Source organism: Canis aureus, chromosome 24 (assembly GCF_053574225.1).
Source record: "Canis aureus isolate CA01 chromosome 24, VMU_Caureus_v.1.0, whole genome shotgun sequence".
NCBI lineage: Eukaryota > Metazoa > Chordata > Mammalia > Carnivora > Canidae > Canis > Canis aureus.
In genome coordinates, this window is record NC_135634.1 from 26,743,174 (window position 1) to 26,762,463 (window position 19,290).

At 37.1% G+C, this 19,290-nt stretch overlaps 1 long non-coding RNA gene across 1 annotated transcript in view; it reads right to left on the minus strand.

The window, feature by feature from the left end:
- LOC144296487 (uncharacterized) overlaps positions 1-19,290 on the minus strand; it is a 28,147-nt gene that overhangs the window by 360 nt on the left and 8,497 nt on the right. The window contains exons 3-4 of the long non-coding RNA XR_013363592.1: positions 17,959-18,097; positions 995-1,220 (exon numbers count right to left, since the gene is read on the minus strand). This is a non-coding gene — a long non-coding RNA (uncharacterized LOC144296487). The remainder of the gene's footprint in view (positions 1-994; positions 1,221-17,958; positions 18,098-19,290) is intronic.

The window sequence follows — 19,290 nt, forward strand, 5'->3', positions numbered from 1 at the left end:
CAGGGCCTGCTCTGACACAGAAAATTGTGTGACCATCCATCAAATAGGATGTCTCGCTTAGATTACAAAACTGATAGAAAAATGAGATGTGACATAGAGATAAGGAAAGATCTTTGAGATGCAAATTACTCTATAAATACTGTGCCCCATGGGGATCCCTTGGAAATTTATCCTTCACACAAGGCTTTTGAAAAAGGCTTAGAATATCCACACTTTCCAAGTGAGTTTCCCCTCATCCACTCCACTTTCCCCTAGATAAATCTTCACATGGATTTGCCTAAAAGGTTTAGACACCTTTATCGATAGACCCTTTTTTCTTTGTATTTCACAAGTCCTCCCTTGTCTTTTCACCTGCCACTAATGTATCTCAGGTACTATAATGACCTGAGTCACACCCATGTAGTCAGAACATTATAGACACTGACCTTAATTCAGTTCCAATTTTTCACAATAATTATAATCATTCTCTTTTGTCAGTGTAAGAATTCTTTAAAGTGTAAGAACATTCAGCTCCCAATTACTCACTGCCCTTTTATACCTAAATAAATACTTGTCAACTAGGTTTTCTTTCCTAGTGACAGCTGAAGTTTTATAAGACATATGGTCTCATTAGACTGAGATACTTAAAGACATCTATCTTTTCCTAACTAATTGGCAGTTCAGTATTTCTTTATGAAACTTCATAATAGATACAGCCATAGATTCAGCATGGAAATTTCTTGCCTGAATTAATACTGAGTAGTTTTCATATTTGAATTCTGAAGAACGGGGTTCTCAGGGATTATATTTGGCCAAACATAGGAAAACAGACAACTGTTACCAACATTGCTCTACTTAAACATGTATACTCATTTATCTCTTTTTTTTTTCATGTAAACAGTTTATATTGAATACATCCCAAAGTCTCAGGCCCTCAATAAAAGGAGAAGGCAAAATATTGTACAAAGACATCTAAAGTGTAATTGCATCATTTATGACTTTGGAAGAAACTTACCTTGGGCTTTCAGGGAACTGAGAGCACTGCTTCTTCCATCTGGTTTTCATTCAAAGGCGCACAGACAACTTCCCTAGGAAGCTCTTTCACTGCTTTGATTTCTTTATGTCACTGTCTTTCCCAGGCAGGAGTCATGATTCCTCCTCCTGACTGTTAGGGTTATATCTTTGAATGCTTCACACCTGTAGAATCCATATATCCTGGAAGAATTTCTCTAATAGGTACCCTGTTGGGATAGGAGATAAGAAAAAGAAAAAAGAAAGGAGTTGGTATATTAAAAAATGACCTCTTCCACAAGAGATTAAGCTCAGATTAAGTTATATCTGGACTTAATGAACATGAAGATTTCAGTTCATTCAAACTGACAGAACTTTCCACTGCCCCATTTTTAGTATGCTAAAAACTGACCAAATTATCTTTATGGAAAACAAAGAAGCATTTGCAGTTTGATAAGAAATTTGTTGTGTCTGTGGAATTTCCAGATAGTTAATCATGCTTAGATTTAGCTATGGTCTTTTAAGTACAGCGTATGCACAATAACATGAAGTGAGCAGAAAGCAACTAATCCAGCCAGCCAATTAACTCTACCCAGATGCTACACTTTTGCACTGAAAATTACTTTGAAAAAAAAAAACTAGGACAGAAATATCAAACCAGGGAACAATATTTTGTGGAAGATGATACACGGACTAAAATACATGTTGGATTACTTAAACCCAAACCATTTGTATTTAATACAATATTTATATTAGCACAACATTCGATCAGACAAAAGTTTTTTTCTGTTTAAACTATTTGCTGTTTTGCACTGAAGGATGAATATATGTAAAATCATCTGAGCTTCCAAACTATTATTTCTTTGTTCTATCATTATAAAATGCATATTACATGCTTCTCAAACATTATTTTCTCTTTTCCATCAAATTACAAATGTATCCTATCACTTGTGCATGCTTGAGTATTCCTACCTCCAAGTATGATCATCCCATCAAACTAAAGTATGTCTTTCATCTCATTAAAAGTACATTTGCACCTTGGTAATTCCAATCTTCATGTTATTTTATAGTAATAAACACAAAGGAAAATGAAAAGATCTTTTCAAATGACTTATAATCAGGAATACACACCCCTCTTAGCTAGTGGGAAGGATAAATACACTCAACTTCTGAATTATGTCATGTCTACACTCTATATTGCAATTATAACAGAGAATACTCAATAAATAGTTTTTGAATGAAAGAATAAGGGAGAAAATTGTTAATAAATATTACATCTGTCACTTTATGTATCTATTAACAATTGTGTTTTAAATAATGATTAATTAAATAAGAAAATATTCATAATTAAGCATTAATTAAACAAAGTAATATGTATAAACCTCAAGTTGGGACAAAATATAAAACAAATACAAAAGAGAGACTAAGGTCAATTAAGAAGAAATAATATGATAGCTATCACAGCTTTAAAAATTACTTTAGCTGAAGATAGGATTAAAGTGATGTTTATTTTCTTCTCTTTATAGTTGTTTTCTGAAGTTAATAGAGTAAGATTGATTGAAATCTTAGAGTAAGGATTGATTGAAAGAGGCAACATTTCAGGTGGTAGAAATGTTACATTTTAATTTTAGTTGCGGTCACAATAAAGTATAAATTTTCGTAACTCATACTGTACATTTTTAAATGGGTGCATTTCATTTAAATTACACATCAATACAAATGAAATCTTTTTTTAAAATACATTTATTTTTTATTGGTGTTCAATTTGCCAACATATAGAATAACACCCAGTGCTCATCTCATCAAGTGCCCCCCTCAGTGCCCATCACCCAGTCACCCCCACCCCCCACCCACCTCCCCTTCCACCACCCCCAGTTCGTTTCCCAGAGTTAGGAGTCTCTCACATTCTGTCTCCCTCTCTGATACTCCCCACTCATTTTCTCTCCTTTCCCTTTATTCCCTTTCACTAATTTTTATATTCCCCAAATGAATGAGACCATATAATGTTTGTCCTTCTCCTATTGACGTATTTAACTCAGCATAATACCCTCCAGTTCCATCCACGTTGAAGCAAGTGGTGGGTATTTGTCGTTTCTAATGGCTGAGTAATATTCCATTGTATACATAAACCACATCTTCTTTATCCATTCATCTTTCGAAGGACACCGAGGCTCCTTCCACAGTTTGGCTACTGTGGCCATTGCTGCTAGAAACATCGGGGTGCAGGTGTCCCGGCCTTTCACTGCATCTGTATCTTTGGGGTAAATCCCCAGAGTGCAATTGCTGGGTCATAGGGCAGGTCTATTTTTAACTCTTTGAGGAACCTCCACACAGTTTTCCAGAGTGGCTGCACCAGTTCACATTCCCACCAAAAGTGCAAGAGGGTTCCCCTTTCTCCACATCCAAATGATATCTTAATGGAACAAAAAAGAGTTGCGCAGAAAAAATGAAGGTATTCAAGTATCCAATAATTACATGAAAAAGTGCTCAATATCACTAATTAGGAGAAAGAGACACATTAAACCCGCAATGACATATTACCACACATCCATATACATGGGTAAAAGTCTGACAACACTAAATGTTGGTGAATTGAGTAGCTATTTATATATATTTCTAGGAGGATTAGGAAAACTGTCAAGCACCTTGGAAACTGGCAGTTTCTTATTATATTAGCATACAATTTCACTCCTATATATTTCGGAAAGAAATATAAGTCCACAAAAAAGATTGTTAAAAGAATATTCATACATCCGACTATTAGAAGTGTCCATGAATCTAAGAATGAATAGAAAATTGTGATATACTCACAAAATGGAACATTTTTCCCCAATAAGAATCCTGCTATTCATAACAAGGTGGGCGAATCTCAAAACATTTTAAAACTAAGCTGTAGTGATAGAAATTTAACAGCGGCTGCCTCTGGGTGGTGGGAATTGACTGGACTTTGACATTAGGAAATTTCCGAGGAAATATTTATCTTGGTTGGGATGATAGTTATTCAGATGTAAACATTTGTTGAAATATAGATCTTACACTTAAGATCAGTCCATTCATATCATCTAACAGAAATTTCAACTCAATAGGAAAATATACACGTTCTGTAATAAATAAAATATTTTTAAAAGTCCGAATGAATAAAAGATGTAATAAATGGACAGGTATATCATGTTCAAGTTAAAGAAGATCAAAGTTCATAAAAATAGCAATTATCTGTGAATAAAGTTTACATAATACAATAGACTATCCCTATTGGATATTTTAAAGTATAATATGATAAATAGTGTTGCAACAACTAACAAATCAGCTGGAAAAATAAATTTCAATTTATATCCCATGACTTATACCAGAATGAATCCCAGTTTGTTGACAGATTTAATATAATATATGAAAACATAAAAGCACTAGAACAAATCATAAGACAACTATCCTATAACCTCAAATTTGAGAAAACTTCTAAAAATTACATAAAACATAGAAGTTACAGTAGAAAAATAATGCTAAAGTACAAAAATACATATTCTGTTTATACATAATTTTAAAATAATCAAAAGAAGAATGTCAAAAAAGAATAGATGGAATAAGGGGAGAATTATTTACAAAACATATAGCTCACCAGAAAAAGTGAAGACCAAAAGCTTCTATACATAAAATAATTCTCATAATAAGATAAACTTAAAACCAAATTGATATATCATTTTTTTACTTAGAGTGAGTGTCTCAATTTTGGCAGCACACCAACAGAGGTATTGGTAAAAGGCAGTCTGATACATGAATAGAAAGAATATGAATTGGTACAACCCTATCAAAGCCAGTTTAGTGACATTCATTACAATTATGGAGACAATCAACTTTTGACATGGCACTATCACTTCCAGGAATCATCTTAAAGATATAATCACATGTATGTGCAAGTTATACTTGGTTCCTGATGCATTATTCTTCCAGAGTTATTTTTCTTTGTTTTTCACTCCATTTTACCTAAGATGTAGGGAGGCGAAGCCAACTCAGAAGAGGCACCTCTAACCTGTCCCTGATCATGTGTTCATGATCCTCAGTAGGAGAATTAAGCTCATGTGGTATTCATCCACATAGATATTTTAAAAATACTATCTATTATCAATCTATTTAACAGTGATAATATTACCATCTTATAGATACAGTACTTCTTATAGTTACTATATGGTTTGAGTTATATAATCTCATATGCCTCTTACTATAAATCTGTGAAATAGTAGTCTATTCAGCACAGATGACTAAACTCGGGGGCAGAAAGTAGAAATGAATTATCTAAAGATACAAAACTAATTAAGTAGACAACTTTAGAATAGAAGTGTTTTTTGGTTCCAAGTCAGGAGATATTTCTCCACAAGGTTCATGACAATACATTTCAACCTATCGTCTTGATAAATTATATATTGACTATTTACTCGGAAGCACTAACTGACAAAACTGTATACATGTTAATAGATGCTATATATACATATGATTGTATATTATGAATATATTATTGTATATATGCTAAAATATGGTCAAAGAGCTTCCATAGTTACTGAGAGCCCAATGAGGAAATAGCTTTCTTCCTCAAAATTTGAAGAAAATTCTTCAAAGTTATCTTCTCATAGGGCTCTTGGTAACTATGGAAGATCAATTAGTATCTTCAGGTCATGAATCAAGTAAATAGAGGCTAGACTTTGCCAAACCTTAGAGTAGGGCCTTTACTAAAACTAAAACTAAACTTTACTAAAACAAACAAATGAACAAACAAAAACACTGATCCCAGAGTTTTCTAATTTTTAGTTAACTCTAAATGGACTAACCTGATCAACAATAATGGTATTGATCTTCTCTTTTTCTATTTCAAAAGACATTTGACAGACAAAATCATTTAGGTAGACAAATACCATAATAAACCAACTTTACCATTAGCTAGGATACCCATTTATTTCTCTTTCAAATAAAGAAACAGACTCATATGTTGCCAAGAATAATAGATTGATCTTATGTAGAAAAAGTAATTAATGGTTATTTTTTTTTTTTTTTTTTAAGATTTTATTCATTTACTCATGAGACACACAGAGAGAGAGGCAGAGACATAGGCCGGGACTCAATCCCGGGACTCCGGGATCATACCCTGGGCAGACGCTCAATTGCTGAGCCACCCAGGCGTCCCTGAATTTGATAAGTTCTTTACAGATCTTGGATACTAGCCCTTTATCTAATGTCATTTGCAAATACCTTCTCCTGTCTGTAGATTGTCTTTTAGTTTTGTTGACTATTTCCTTTGCTGTGCAAAAGCCTTTTATCTTGATGAAGTCCCAAAAGTTCATTTTTGCTTTTGTTTCCCTTGCCTTCAAGGGAAGCTGCTGTGGCCCCTGCAAGAAGTTGCTGTGGCCAAGTTCAAAAAGGTTGTTGCCTGTGCTCTCCTCTAGGATAAAATGACTATTATTGACAACAATAGGAGGAACAGTATTTTTAAGACAGTCTGAGACTGAAAATTTATAACAAAATATTGAGGCCTTTTATTATTTTATTGCATTTATCTACCTCCTCAACTGCAATCCCTCTGCAGTTCTATACCCTAAGAAAAAGCGGCATAAAGGACATTTTATTTTATTTTATTAAAAAAAAAATTTTTAGAAAGGATATTTTAAGACATAAGATTAATCAATGCCAGGATGTTACTATAAAATGCATTCTGATAGGGAAATTATAAGCATTTATTCCTGACTTTAAAAAAATCAAAGTTGTTTGTAACACTGACCTTTAAATAAATGCAAAAACAAGCAAAAAGTTTCTCCATAGTGAGCACTGGAGTACTAAGCCCTTGCGATTGCCTGTATGTTCGTTCAGTCATGACATCTTCCCCACACATTCTCCACATTCCAAGTACTGCTTAGGTAATACAGATGTAGAGTGTACCAGAAATCAAATTATGACCTCTTTCCTTGGTAGTATTTGACAGTATTAGAGTAGGCACCGGGAGAGAAGCATATTTCAGATTGAACTTTGTTTCCTGTAAAATGGATTTAGTTATTTATATGTGGTAGCCGAGAATAATAATGATATCATAATAAATAATAATTGAAAAGATTAAAAAGTAACCATCAGGGACACCTGGGTTGCTCAGTGGTTGAGCACCAGCCTTCTACTTGGGGCATGATCCTGGAATCCAAGGATCGAGTCCCACATCAGGCTCCCTGCATGAAGCTTGCTTCTCTCTCTGTCTATATCTCAACACCCAAGAAACAAAAAATCCAGGCATGAAATAGGGAGAAGACATGAACAGACATTTCTCCAAAGAAGACATACACATGGCCAACAAGCACATGAAAAAATGCTCCACATTCACTTGCCATCAGGGAACTACAAATCAAAACCACAATGAGATACTACTTTATACTGGTGAGAATGGCTAAAATTAACAAGACAGGAAACAACAAATGATGGAGAGGATGTGGAGAAAGGGGAACCGTCTTGCCCTGTTGGTGGGAATGCAAGCTGATACAGACACTCTGGAAAACAGTGTGGAGGTTCTTCAAGAAGTTAAAAATAGAGCTACCCTACAACCCAGCAATTGCACTACTGGGTATTTACCCCAAAGATGCTGATGTAGTGAAACGCAGAGACACCTACACCCTAATGTTCATAGCAGCAATGTCCACAATAGTCAAATGGTGGAAGGAGCCACAATGTTCTTCGACAGATGAATGGATAAAGAAGATATGGTCTCTATATACAATGGAATATTACTCAATCATCAGAAAGGACAAATACCCACCATTTGCTTCTACATGGATGGACCTGGAGGGTATTATGCTGAGTGAATAAGTAAATCGGAGAAAGACAATCATATGGTCTCACTCATATGTGGAAAGAAGCAATACTGAAAGGGACCATAGGGAAAGGAGGGAAACTTAGTGAGGAAAAATTAGAAAGGAAGACAAACCATGAGAGACTCCTAACTCTGGGAAACAAAGGGTTGCAGAAGGGGAAGTGGGTGGGGAAGATGAGGTAACTAGGTGACAGGGACTAAGGAGGGCATGTGATGAGATGAGTGCTAGGTGTTATACTCTATGTTGGCTAATTGAATTTAAATAAAATATTTTTTAAATAATAAAAAATAAAATAATAAATTTTGAAAAGAAAAAAGAATAGTCATTTTATCTCCCATACTTTTCTATGAATATCTGATGGATTAATTAAACCAAAAAAACTTTTGAAAAATATTCTGCATTTCAATTACTATTTCTCAATTCCATGGTATAAAATGAAGTCCTAACCTGAGAATCCTAAATTTAATAATTTGAGGGTATTCTAAAATGCCACACAGGAAAAAAAAATTAAAAGTATGCATTGCCTCCTGAAAGCCAAGCAGGGCCTCTTAATGATCTGGTTAGATAAAGCCAAGGGTTCAGTTTCCAAAAACCAAGTTAGTTATACTAGGGTTTATGCCAAACCTTTTTATCTTCACAGGGATCAACTTTGTTGATAAATGGAGATATTTTTTAATTTCATTTCATTTCATTTATTTTATTGTTTTATTTTATATTTTATTTTGACAGAGTGAGAAAAAGACAGAGATAGTGACAAAGATAGCACAAGTAGGAAGGAGAGGGAGAAGTAGGCTTCCCACTGAGCAGGGAGCCTGACACGAGGCTCAATCCTAGGATCCTGGGATCACAACCTCACCTGAAGGCAGACACTTAACCACCTGGGCCACCAAGGCACCCTGATATGGAGATTTAGTGAGACAGTGCCTGAATTGGTATGAATCCTTCTCTCATTTCAAAAAAAAGCTACCGTAAATAATAATCATGGTAGTAGGCCAGTGACAAGATTTTTGTTTGAGAAGCCTATAAATACATGCTATTTTGCAAACATATCCTTTCTTTGAGAAAGACAATTGAATGTCTATTTGCTGAAGTTAAAGCAATCTGAAATCCAATTTGTCTGCTATGGATCCGCTTTAGGAGCATGTACGCAAACAGCTTTAAGCTAGAATAAAGATTTATTTCAGTGTGCATCCAGCTAACTCATTTTCTTTCTCTTGGCAAATTCCAGTTTTACATTGATTTTCTGAAAATAACTGGGATGCAAAAATTTGTGTTTATTTGGGTAGTGAATCGACTCTATCGGTTTGAAAATAAATGGCCTACTTTTTCTTGTTAAAATAGTCACAAATCAATACAGTAAAAAGTGTTCACAGATCCATGGGTAGATGCTAAATCCCCTGTGAAATCTCAGCTTAAAAATGTGACTTTTCTCAAAATAATAGTGAAGGTATAAAATTTCAAAAGAGATATACTTTTGAATGTTGTTTTCAAAAGGAATGAATAGTGGCTACCAAAGCTTCAGTTTTGTTTGGTCTTCCATTAGAAATGGACCATCTCCATTAAAAAAAAAATCATGCATTGAAATTTTATCTAATTATAGACTTTAGTATGTTAGTTTAGTGTCTGCTTGTGTGTTTATTTATTTTTAAAGATTTTATTTATTTATTCATAAGATACTCAGAGAGAGGCAGAGGGAGAAGCAGGCTCCCTATGGGGAGTCCGATATGGGACTCGATCCCAGGACCCCGGGATCATGCCCTGAGTGGAAGGCAGCCACTCAACCACTGAGCCACCCAGGCATCCCTGTTTGTATGTTTATTGCGGACTGTTGAACCTGCTGCAAAAGAGGTCAGAAGAGAAAGTCAATGTCCCTGCGAGAAAGATGGAAGACAGAAAGTAACCTCAAAGAGGGGGTTGTCCAACATGACAGGCTTGCAGGAGAAACAAAGGAAAACAAGAAGAGCAAGGCCAAATCACTGCAAATGATTTGAATTAAACCTCTAGATTTCTGCTGTGGGGGAACTATTCTATCAGAGGTACGTAGGGAAGGAAGCCAAATACACTTCATGCTGATTGAGAGACAAAGTTGAGGATATGGAGCAGCATAATAGGCGGACTGAATGTGATTTTTTCCTACTAGCTGTGACAATCTTGGACAAGTCTCTAAAACTCTCTGAGCCTCAATGGCCTAGTTTGTGAAATGGGTATAAAATGAGCCATCCAGAGGCACCTGGGTGGCTCAGTGGGTTAAGCATCTGCTTTCAGCTCAGGTCATGATCTCAGGGTCCTGGGATGGAGCCCCACATGGGACTCCCTGCTCAGTGGGGAGCCTGCTTCTTCCTTTCCCTCTACTGCTCCCCTGCTTGTGCACTCTCTCTCTCAAATAAATAAATAAAATCTTAAAAAAAAAAAAGAAGAGCCATCCAGAGGATGCTGCTAGCACTATTATTATGATCACACTAGAAAGTAGAAAGTGAGCTAGTGTTACCTGCTTTTTCTAATGTCATCAGTAGTTAAGCCCCTCTCCTCTCCTCTCCTCTCCCTCTTCCTTGCTGAGAAGTTTCTTGGTTCCTTTCTGCTTCTGATGTTAATTTATACCTCTCTCACATGTGATGATCTCATGTTTGACAATATTCATTTTCACTCTATATATGGCCACCCATATTTTTATTTTATTTCATTTTTTTTAGATTTATTTTATTTTTTTTTTTAGAGAGAGAGACAGAACGTGTGTGAGTAGGGGGACAGGCAGGAGGAGAGAGAGAATCCTCAAGCAGACTCCCCACTGACTGTAGACCCCATCCAGGCTGGATCCCAGGACCCTGAGACCACAACCTGAGCTGAAGTCAAGATTGGACGCTTAACCAACTGAGCCCCCCAGGTGCCCCAATCCACCCATACTTTTAAAACAGACAGTTTTTCTAAACCTGTGGTCATATATTGGCAGCAAAATCCCCCAGCTGTTTGCTTGAAGTGGGCATGTATGCGCCGATCATTGAGTCTACACTGAGACTTAGAAATATGCTTCATAACAAATCCTCAGATTGATTTCATGGCAGTTTGGAAGCACACCTGACTGTCTGACTTAACCTTTGACTTATCTGACCCAATCTGCCTCATCACCTCTGAAATAACTTCAAATTGAAATAACTTCCCAATACATGACTTTTTTGACCTTTTGTCGGAAATTCCAGCACACAGACAGCTGCTCTTCACCCTTTTTATAAGCTTCATGTGAGCAACCTGGCTCCAGACCAAAATAACTACGTGTGATTTATCAGGCCAAACGCAAGCAATCACAAAGATTTGACCTGCCAGGCCTCCTCTGGGAGCGGGAGCACTGCCTCCTGCACCAGACTTGATGCCCAGCAAACGCGTTGCAGGTGCTGTGGGGTGTTGCAGGCAAGGACTTAGGCTCCTGGCTAACCTTGCTCTTCAAGGGTCTGCATTCTTCTCCATCCTTCCTTGGCCCCCCAGGTCAACAAAACTGCTGGAACCTTTTGTTTGGGGTTCCCTCGTCAATAATAGGATCCTTACTTTTGTGCTGGTCTACCCGCCCCTAAACCAGAGACCCTCAACCACAGGTTAAATGGAATAGAGTGGGAGTCAGAACTTTTTCTGGGTTAGCCTCTTATACTATCACAGTGATTAAAGGTTTAACTGTTACTTTCATTTTGGGGCTGCTTGTTTCTAATTGGCCACTCTACCACCAGGCAGCTCAGTTCTTCCTCCAGCTCAGCTGAGCTTCTTACATCTCCATGTGCCAACTCTTGCAACTTATCTGAAATCTGTTATTCAGATGTTACGGAGCACCTGAGGGAAAGTAATTTTTTTTTAATTAATCCTGGTGTAACTCAACTGTTTTCACTCACTGAACCCACACTGGGCTGCTGACAGCTGCAGGAAAGTCACACCACCATCCCACCTTTGAAACTATAATCTGATCATCGCCAACCTCACCTGGGGCCCTCATGCATTGCCAGCCAGCAATGCTACGACTTTTTCCTTAGTCTTGCTGTTTTACCCACTGGTCACCTGATTTATATTGTCAACCATATCCAGCTTCTGACCTCCCTGTTATCCCCTGTGAGTCCCAAAAGATTCTTTGATTCATAGCTCATAAGGAACATAAGTACTGAGGGAAAAAACTTCCTCAAATTCCTGTCACTGACTTTACAATCCATCTTCCCACCCCTATCCCCAGGTCTCCGCCCTTCTCTTGTTTACAATGAAATCTCCTTTCTATTTTCAACATCTAATATCTTTATCTGTGCTCTCCTCATTATTTCCCACCTTCTCAAGGCCTTTATTATATTGATTTTTCTCTCTCTTTCCTGTATTGACAAACCTCTTGCACTCTGCTGGCTGCTTCACATTAACCTTTAAAATCCTCAAATTGTTCCCACTTAACAAGAATGAGAAACAAGAAGCCCCACATCGCCCCCTAGCTACTTCTTCCAACCATTTGGAAATTTTAGCCTACAAGATAAGATAGCTCTACTTTCTCACTATTTAGTACTTGAAATGTAGCTGGTATGACTGTCAAAGTGATTTTTTTAAATATTATTTAAACTGATTAATTTCAGTTTCAATATCAATAGAAATACATGGCTAGTGGCTATCATATTGGACAAGCAGGTGCAGATAAACATTGAAATTTAAATTTCAAAGCTGATCATGACAACATAACTAGGAATGACAATAACATCTCCATATAAACCAATTGAAGTTTTAAGACTGGAGATGTGATTGGATATAAGAAAACCCATGTCTACATTTTACAATATTCCATTTCTAGCAGACTGAGCTTCTCTATGAGTAGTAACAACTGTACCAGCTAAACTAACCCATAGAGATGTTTAAAAGTCTTTATTTTTAAGTTAAATAAAATCTTATCATTAGATATGGTGTCATGATAAAAATAATTGTATATTAAAGAACATTTCCATTACTGGAGAAAGTGCCAATGAACATCATTTGTTTACATTTTTATCAAAAATAATGCCATTGGATATTTTTTTGAGTGATGAACAAGTCATGGTAAATGAATTCTTGTTATGTATCAAACTTGTACATGCATTTTTGTGGGCACAGTAGACTTTGTCTTGCACTCACTTTTACCAATTTCACCACTGATTTAATACTGGTTACAAGTGATAAATAGAAAAATTATTTTTAGATATATTTTAAAGATGTTAAAACTTCATGGCCAATGTAAGTTCCAATTAAGCATTTTAGAATATACTTTCTGAATTGGCATACTTTTTAAAATATTTTATTTATTTATTGAGAGAGAAAGAGAGAGCGAGCAAGCATGAGTGGGGAGAGAGAGAGGGAGAGAGAATCTTAAGCCAACTCCATGCTGAACACGGAGCCTGACACAGGGCTCAATCTCATGACCCTGAGATCACAACCTGAGCAGAAATCAAGAGTCAGATGCTTAACTGACTGAGCCACTCAGGTGCCCCCAAATTGGAATACTTTTTATCTATTTATTCACTCAAAAATCTAGAATTCCTCTTGAAATAATCAGTGAGTTCTATCATTACATTTTTCCTCTCATGACTGCATTCTATGACTATTCTAAATGTTTTATGTACAGTGGTCTATATAGTGTATATATATATGTATATATAGTGTATGCACTATGTGTATATGTCGGTCAGTTGCTTGGTGTATCATGGAGCAGGGTAATCTATGAAAATTGCTATGAAAGTAAATAGAGTTTAAACTGTGCTATGAAAGTAAATAGAGTTTAAACTGTGCTTCTTTAAAATATTTTTCTCTTTGTGTAGACAGGGCAAGAATGAAAAGCATCAAGAATTTATGTAAGCATCCATTGCATATCAAATAACAATTAATGCCCTTGTCTTCATTTCAGGTCCCCACAAGTAGGTATCTTTCAATTAGGTATATAAGAAAAACAGTTGAAATTTGAAACATGCAAGCATTGATTTTAGAAGCCTCTTAATGTGGTTTCTGTCCACACCCGTTAGCATATTGAGGCACAGTATACTATACTTCACATAGGCCATACCATTCACCTACACAATCTAGTATATATAGTCATTTAAAGGTAGTGACTAGGGTGGCAAGAGGCAGTGATTGGGAGTCTGTGAGTCAGATTGCCTGGGTTGGAATCCTAGCTTCCATACTTCATAGTCATATCCACTTAGGCTAGTTACCCAAGTTTTTGGCACATTCCTTATCTGTAAAATGTGGACAAAAGATTAAAGAATCCTTATGAAGACATGTTCATGTTCACAAAAAATTTATAGCATAATCCTCCAGGACCAATGCAGGTATTTTCCACGATGCCAGGAATATTAGCTGCTGTAGGCTTTTCCCTCCGTGAGAATCACTTTAGCAGAGATAAATAGGCAGCCCAAAATTGTGCTCCTGCCTGTCTCATGGGTAACCCACATCAAATGCAGTCAGTGTGGTGGTACAAAATCTCAGCCTCTTGCCTCAATGTGGGCATCTCTGAAGGGCCATTTCTGTGTCAAAGCTCCCCGTGGGATCTGAGGCAGCCTCCATGGTAACTACATCACCAATAAACTTCTCCCTCTGCCTGCTCCAAAGTTTCTTCTTTTTTAGGTGTTGTTTCGGAGTTCCTTCCCACATAAATGCCATCCAAGATAATGTCTTTTTCAGAATCTGTTTCCTCAAGCCCAGCACACTACAATTATTGCTAAGAGTGGTCTTATGAAGTATACTCTATAATGCGGTTGTCGTCACCCACTGACGACAATGAGGGGGAAAAGAAGAGCACATCACCTACATTAGGGGGAGTACTGACAACCCCAACAAGTTGTAACATTCCAGTTGTTAAATTTCACCACTAGTACTCTAATGGGCCCATAATGAAAGAGAATGGTGTAAGGACTTTGGAGTTTCAGGGGACCAGCAATTATAAGGAGCATAGAATGTGCATTCTGTTGTAGAAACATAGTGAAAGGCTAACCTTGGTTAATCACCAACCTCTAAAGCAAAGTGTGAAAGTCAGAAGGCCTCCATGGAGGCATACAAAAAATTATCATCTCCAGCAGCCAGAGCAAGAAAAACTGAGGGTCAAGTCCAGGACATAATTAGAAGAGTAAAGCACTCCAGAGAAAGTTAAGTTTTCATACCTAAAAGTCTGTACTCCAAGGACCTATTGGAGAAAGAATTAGTCTGTGAGATTTGAGATGGAGATATCTGGATTGGATTGATGCTCTTGAAAACTTTGAAACTTCAGATCACTCTGAAGCATCTGAGCCTGAACAAGTGGCCTACTCCTGCCTGATAAGGATTTGCTTTCCTTTTTTGCATGAAGATAACAGAGGGTTTGCTCTCCCTTGTACAATAAATATGATCCCCCTCAAGACTTCCCCACCTCTCTTCCTGGTCACCAGGATATAGTAAATGCCAAGATACAACATAAACTGACAAAGAAAGTGCTAGACCTGCTCAAAGGAGAGACAGATTGTACCCCAGTATGCATATGGTATCAAGCCAACATTTATGGCAGGAGCTGTGAAAGTCTCTATGGAATGGGATCCTAAAAGAGATAAATGCAGTGGAGGGGATAAAGAAATTAGATAAATGAGAGGCTATTGATATGCTACCACTTTTCTATAATGCAAGATTTCACATACTGGCCAGCATACAGGGAGATGGTATAAACTCATTGCTAGAGTGGCATTCTTAAAAAACTACAAATATCTATGGCTGGTACTGAAAGGAATAGAAATGGAAGAATTGCCTTAGTAAATGGTAAGATAAAGGGTAGAAAATTTCAAAGGATGCTATGCTAGATACGCTACACAATTCCAGAAACCTATATCCAGGGCAGGGCCACAGGGATACAGAGAATACTTTGCTTATTAAAATGATGAAAATGCACCAGTGGGAGAAGCCCCATCATCTTTGAGAAGCCTACAGAGACTGTCTCTGTAGAGATGATCTGAAGGTAAGAATTACAGAACTGGATTCTTTAATAAAATGGGGATCATAGGACCCTGAAATAAGCAAGAGCGTACAATTATTTAATAAACAGAAAGTTCAGAATGGCAGCCAGGTGAAACAACCCTTAGACATCCCAGAGACAAGATAGAAGAACAGCCATCAAGAGTACTGCTCAATCTCTACTTTTAAAATATTAAATCAAGGATCAGGAGGCTGAGGCCAGCTAGTCCAATAAAAGTAATGATTACTGATCTAGTTTTCAGACTTAGTTTGAACTAATTTTTCAGACCTGGAACACAGTGATCTAAGGAGAGACTGGGTCAACAGGAGAACAAATATATTACAACAAATGTTTCTGGTAATGATTCTCCCAGGCCTTCCCCCAAGGAACCACAGCCACTTAGGTAGTCATACACTAAGGAAACGAGATTAGCTAGACATTTCAAGGGCTGTTAGATTGAAGATCTGAGTTGACAATGATATCATGCATTCTGAAGTCTCATCAGTTGTCCTCTCAATAGGATGATAAGAGCCTATCAGGGCCAGATAACTAATAAAATTGTGGTCTAGATATGACTTGAAGTAGGTCCATGGGTCCAATCCATGGTCACTTCTCCAGCTCCCACATGTATAATTGGAATGAACATACTTGGAAATTAATACAACCACCATATTTCTTCCTTGACTTGCAAAATAAGAATGATCATAGTGGGGAAAGCCCACTTGAAGTTTGTCCCATCCCTCCCTGGCCAAATATATGTACATGTTTAAAATACACACACATACACACACACACCCAGACACAATGGACAGGATTAATACCATCTTTAAAGACCTAAAGGATGTAATAAATATGTATCCTATCCCCATCAAAAATAAAGGTAAGAAAGAATCTAGAAAATAACATTGGACTGTCTAAACTCAAATTAGTAATAGTCATAATTTCAGTTTCAGTGCCAGATATTTTATTTTTGCTAGAGCTATATATAGCATGACCTCAATGTGGTCACTGATCTGGAAAACTGCATTATTGTCCAAACCAATAGGTACCCAGAAGTAATACTTATTCATATGGAAAAGATAAAAATACATATATATGCTCTTAGACCAGGGCTATGCTACATCTACTATAACATAGTCCTGGACCTGGACTATCATAAAAGAACGTGAATGACCTAGTCATCCCACAGAACATCACGGGGGTTCACTATATGGATATAATTTTGTTAAAAGGAGTAGGTAAGTAAGAAGTATACCAAAGGCTTTGTAAAACAGATGAACTCCACAGAATGGGAGATAAATCCTACGAAAATTCCAGTGATATTTGTAGGGATCCAGTGATCTGTGGTATGCCATGACATTTTCCCCAAAATAAAGGAGAAGCTACCACAATGTTCATCTTTCACTGCTCAGAACAAAGACCAATAGCTAGAAGCCATCTAGGTTCTCTTTCTCATTTGGAAATACTACCTTATCCCATCTACCAAGGTACATGGAAAACTTCCCACTTCAAGTGACGACTAAAAAAGGAAAGGGCTGGGAAGTGGATTCAGGCTAAGTGCAAGCATCCTGCCACTTGATCCATATGATGATACCTATGGTACAGGTATCACAGATGGAAAAAGACTACATGTATAGTTTATGGTTAGCCCCAGGGAGAGAGTCACGATACAGACCATCTGCAACAGAGAAATATACAGCCTTAGAAAAACAGCTCCTGGTTCTGTTTAAAGAGACAGAGCACCTGACTTTGTAAGCAGAAATAGCCAACATGTTTAATGATCTATCAGACGCTACTAGCCATAAGGTTAGGTAATCCTCAAAGCAACCCATTAAAAATTGCAGGTGGGGTATCCAGTATGGAGCATAAACAAGGCCAGAATATACAAATTATCTGCATGGAAAGGTGGCCTAGACCCCCACACCATCAACCACTATTACACTGGTGCCTATGTTTACCTTGGATTAAGGGATAAAAGTTCCTTCTAACTAGAGAGATAAAGTGATGGAACAGCTTTTGAAAAGCATAACCGAATGCCAGCTCAGAAATACAAAATGAAAACAATGCCAATCGAGCTGTAGTATGCATTCAGAAACAATGATCATTCTATGGCACTGTGTTTACAATATATAGAACACATGGGTCTGAGGAGTAGAGGCTAGAAGTAAGCATGGCTCTGCTTACCATCACTCCTAGCGGTTGCTTGAGGATTTGTGAAACTTGCATCTTCAGGTTCTGAGGGTGTAGAGATCGAGAGATGCAGGATCCCAGAGAAGGAAACACTCTTACCAGTAAATACAACAAGAGTCCCACGTGTCAAAATCTTTAAAATTTGCAAACAAGATTGTATGTTGATTTTATTAGTATTATAAAAGTATGTAGTAATTATGAACAGAAAATTATGACAGGATAAGAAAGGTATGATCAGAAGATATACACAGTCTCAATGTAAATGTAATATTTTAACTGTAGTTATTATTCCATTAAGATATATCTAAGGAAAACTGGCATACTTTTAATATGTTGATGAAGCTATTATATCCATTCTCTAAAAACAATGATATCATAGACAGATGAGCAGCTGAGTACCACACTATGGCTTGGAGAGATGATCACATAAACCATGCTGTGACTAATGCTACCTGGGGCTGTGTAGTGTAGTGATTCTCTGTTCATTTCTGCATATTTGGAATATTTCCAAATTATTTTATGAACACACAAACCAAGTTTCATACAAGTTAAATAATTCACTACAATCACCCAGGTAGTCAAAGGAATAGCTCTCCCACTCAGGCCTGAATGGACTCATGGCTTGCAACCACAGCATAGATTAAAATCCTAGAAAAATTTTAATTAATGTTAGCTCATATGTGGGACAATCATGACACTTTAATTTTGGTCACAACTTTATTCAGTAGGGATAATCTTATCCTGCTTCTCAATTAAAAACCTGGAAGACCCATGACTGGCCTTCTGGTTACTAAGATAATTTTAAAAGTCTGCTTATTACTTTAATCATTGAAAGTAATTTATTTCAGTAATTAGAATGCATGCAGTAATTAGAAAGCCAGTAAAAACTCTGAACTTGACTTAGCTTGAGCTCCCTTCCAGCTACAGTGTTAAGTTGTGCAAGTGGGGACTGGGGTAGGCTGACTCATGCATAGCTAAGCAGCTTTGGGCTTTTGATTTCTGAGATGGTGAAAGTGGATCCTTTCTCTCTAGAACAGTCATAAGCTTTTGAAGATAGAGGCTCCCTCTTGAATTCCTCTCTTCTGCTGTTCCTTTGACTCAGGCATATGACCAAGGCTGTGCATCCAGCTCTAAACTCTATAAACTCTATCTTCCTTCTGCTGAGACTTCCACATGGGCAGTCTTTGTGGACAGAACCAAGTGGATCACACGCAGGCTTTCTCTCCTGCACAGCACAGCATGGTCCATCAAAAGACTCAAGCAACTCTTACTCTAGTAAATTTAAGAAAAGCCTGCAAATCCGAGCAGAACTCTTCTGGCTCCAAT